Here is a 4515-nt window from a genome sequence, read left to right on the forward strand (position 1 = left end):
ATAAAATGTCCTGTATCATTTACTGTGTATCACTGAATAACAAATAAGCATTTATAAACACTTCTTTGAAAACTCATTTAGGATGATTTTACATAGCAACAAGAAAAAAAAAGAAAGAAAAAAGTTATTCCTCAGTTATTTGTCTTGTTCCCCTTCGGGAACTCGAGCTGCTTCAGAAAACGCTAGGGGAACGCCTTCAGCGATACCAAGCTCTGAATCATATGTGTAATCAGTCGAACGATGGGCGAGACGTCCGCGGCGGGTGACGTCATGACCAGGAAGCTTTAAAAGCACGTGAGGTGCCGCTGGCGCTAGCTTTCTGTCATTCTGCGAAGCTCTCTGTGTGCGTCGGTCACGATTTATGTTCTGTGAGTCTTATTTATTGTTGTCTGTGCAAAGTGCACAAGCATCCAATATAATCTCCAGCAGAGAAAGAAAAGAAATGTCTAAGCAAAAGACAAAAAAGGGCGAAAGTAGATCGCACTAAAGACTGTGTGTTCCTCCCTGCCCATGCTACATCACGAGCGGGGATACACACAGTTTGTGCGTGGTCTGCTTGGGAGCGGAGCACGCAGCGTCGGCTCTCGAGAGGGCCGACTGTCCGCATTGTGAGCAGTTGCCACTGCGTTTGCTTCGCTCCCGGAAGGCTCTCTTTGAGGAGGGAGCCTTCACCAGCGTTCCTCACGGTGTTGGCCCCGCTTCCGCCGAGGCGGAGCGGCAGCTGCACTCGTGGGGTTCGCAGCTGGATCTGGTGGAGGGAATGGAGACGGGCGAGTCCCTATCTTCTTCCTCACCTGCCAGATCCGCTGCCCGCTCGCTGGGATCGGAAGCCCGTTCTGCGGCTACTTCCCCCCGGAGAGCGGGCTCGGCGCTTCTCCCCGAGGGAACGAGACGCTGCGTCGCAAGGCCATATTTCCGGCATCCCTACTAGAGCTTGATTCACTCCTAAGAAGCTAGCGCCGGCGGCACCTCACGTGCTTTTAAAGCTTCCTGGTCATGACGTCACCCGCCGCGGACATCTCGCCCATCGTTCGACTGATTACACATATGATTCAGAGCTTGGTATCGCTGAAGGCGTTCCCCTAGCGTTTTCCGACGCAGCGTCTCATTCCCTCGGGGAACCATGGTTACATACGTAACCTGGGACGTTTTCCAGTCCAAATGTCTAAACAATTCGTAAACCAAGTATCTTGTCAATGGGCTTAGAAAAATAAAAAAGATAATTTTTCTAACCGCGATAGCATTTTTTTCTTGTTTTAAGCATCACTTCATTGATGGTTTTGCTTCTCTAGTAAATATATATTGATTTATGGATGTTTGGATATTTATACTGGAAACCAAGACAAAGAATATTATCTGCATACAGCATATGCAACCCGGTATCACGCCAAAGCGTGTAGCAGACACGCTGGTCCACTTGAGTATGCGTGTCACACTTTGCCTCCTCTAGGCGTGAAAATTACACGCATGTATGAAGGTGAAGTTACCAATAGAGTACCAGGAGGGGCGATAATTTTCTCAATGCCAACAACTCCCTACGGACCAAATAGAAGCGATTTAGTGCATTCTCCAAAAATCCCCGTAAGCATATTATTTTTGTGTTGATATTAGGTCTTTATTGTAACTTTAGCAATATAACATCACCATATTAGGCTACAGACAGGTCAGTGCCTGGACGCAACCTCAGAACCAGCCGGTCACGGCCTGTTTGGGTCATATTTCAAGCCATATTTTTTCTTCGAGTGCGGTCATTTAAGAAATCGTGAGATAGCTAGCGTCTAGCTAACGTCATATTTGCATGTGTGACTGTGAAGCTTTTTGCAAATATAACAATAATAATAATAAAAAAGAAGAATAGTAATAATAGTATTATTGTGTTCTGTTTAAATAAAATAGTAGCCTATTTTGCACTGCCGGTTTTACCACTGTTTAAAAAGCGCGTCAGGGAATGAATTGTCACAGGGATTTTTTATGTTTTTTCTGTTCTGTTATGCAGTCCTGGTTAAAATAGTCTTGCAGTAATTAGATAATTATTCTATAGGCTAAACAATATATGTCACTCATTTCTATGAATTCTGATCAACTACCTTACTGTACCCTGTATGTCCTTGTATTTTTAGCTAGAAAAAGTACAGGCCCTGTGAATAAGGGCTGTTGTATTGCTGTCAAAGCCCGGAAGAAGGCCAAATGAATGGGTGTCTGAGGGTTGTAAGCTGACAGAGACATCACATAAATGCCTAGAAAGAATAAAGGACCTGTATGACATTGTTATTCAAGGTAAGAATATTATGTTGTATATATATTTTTTGTTTTAAAAAGTCATGTATTTGAAGGTAAGGCTGTGTTTCCTCCAACTAATGGAGAATTCAGATTATCGTTGATGCTTTTGGCTTACAACTGAAACTAATTGGAAGAGGTTAAAAGCTGCCTAGCTAGCTATTTAGCTACTTACTCTTAAGTATCAATAAAATAACATTGAAATAATTGCATTTGCTTGTTTTTTTTATTTATTTTAATCTTAAATAGAATAGAATGCACACACCAGACGATCCAGTCCAGATGCAGGGCCACACCCTTGGCTTTATACTGAAACAAGCTTGAACTTTTTTACAAATGCATGCAGATATGCTGCCTTATTTCATCCACACATTTGAAATGAAGTGAAGGCAACACCCTAAAACAGCACTTGGCCCCAAACCTAGTGCTCCATGCACGTTATAGATGATGCAGATCAGGGCTGTACACTTAATTTTTTAGGTGATAACACTGGTCCTAGCAAGTTAAAGGGACAGTCACACTGCACTTTTTGTTTGATTGACTTCCATTCATATGTATGTGAATATGTCAGACTGCAAATGCAAGCTCCAACATGTTCAAGCTTGGTGAACTCTGACCTGCGAAACTCCTATCACATGAAAACGTGGATCAACAGCAGATCAATACATGGTCACAGTATAACCTCGTAGCTGAATTAAAAATACATACATTTAAAACTGCAGTGCTGCAGGAAAGTGGAGTAGATTTGATGTTTTTACATTTTAGATGTATTGTTATTTATGTGTTAAATTTAAGTTTTTTTTTAAAGATGCTGCAGAGCGACATATTGTGGCCATTGTATGTTCAAAATAGTGTGATCACGGCTTTACTTTTTTTCACTAGCCTGTATTTTATCATTTGTTTGTTTATAACATAAACTATGACATTGAATTGAGAGACAAGGTAATTACCCATGCCATAATTTTCATTGTACAAATCCAGTAGACAACGTGACATAACTGGCCAACCACCCGACAAGCAGACTGTCTTAAACATCCATCACATGCCTTAGGACCATCCCCCTGATAAATCAGTACTGCTTGGTAGAAGTAGTTTGGTAAAACAATCAGTACTTGTTAGGTAGGCTGATCAGTGTTTTCTAAATAATTATGTACTTCTACAATGTAGGCTGGACTGCACAAGGTGCTGCCAAACAATTCAGTGAACCCTCATCAGCCCAGGTTGAAACCCCCACTTGTCCACCAGATCCACAGGTAGCAGTGGCCAAACGTCATCCCTCAGCAGCTATCCACATGTAGCAGTGGCCAAACGTCATCCCTCAGCAGCTACTACTGGACCACCAGCAGCCCTTATTGGTAAAGGTAAACAGAAAAGGAGCTATATGAATATTATTGAAAATAAGTTGTAAACCGCACAAAACCATACTATTACTTTGTGTAATGTGATACTGTAAACAAATTCAGAGTCTGGACATCCCTGCATTCATCAAATATATATATATATATATATATATATATATATTACATATTTTAATTTTTTCTCTGCTATTAACAGATGAAAGTGTGGAAAAAGGAGGCTGTCCAGTTCCCACTACAGTGCGGCTACATAAAAGGAAAGGTGTGTTGATATACTGTGTGTAAATCTGTCACGGTTCATGGGTCCGGGCGGTCCTTTTGCGTCTTGTCATGGGGTTGTATGTGTGTACGTCATTCGTTAGTGGTTGCAGCTGGCGCTCAATCAAAGCGCGCCAGCTGCAACTCATTAGCGATTCCTTTATAGGACACCTGTTTCAATGTGTGTTTGTCGGTTCGTTATTCACATGTCCTGTCTCCCTGTCAGTTCTCTGTTTCTAGATCTCGCTCAGTCAGGGTACGGATCTTCAGCCTTCTCCTTGGTTTGGTCAGCACAGTGGTTGGAGGGTTTTCTCAGTGGAGCTCTGATCCTGACCAGGACACCGAGGATTGTCACCTTGTGTCTCCGTTATTGTGATTACCAAATAAACCTTACCTTTGCACTCGCACTTGGATCCTGACTCTTCTCTGCCGTGACAGAACGAACCGACCATACTCATGGATCCAGCGAGTGCGGCAGAGCTCAGAGACTTTTTGGCCAAGACTAACATTCGCATGGAGCATCATGAGGATCAGATGATGGCCACGGGGCGGGCCGTCCAGACCCTGGTGAGTCAGCTGTCTGAGCTCACCACCCAGATCCAGCATCTGAAAGCAGAGAGGGTTT

The sequence above is a fragment of the Sinocyclocheilus grahami genome, unplaced genomic scaffold (assembly GCF_001515645.1).
Source record: "Sinocyclocheilus grahami isolate Dianchi unplaced genomic scaffold, SAMN03320097.WGS_v1.1 scaffold1778.1, whole genome shotgun sequence".
NCBI lineage: Eukaryota > Metazoa > Chordata > Actinopteri > Cypriniformes > Cyprinidae > Sinocyclocheilus > Sinocyclocheilus grahami.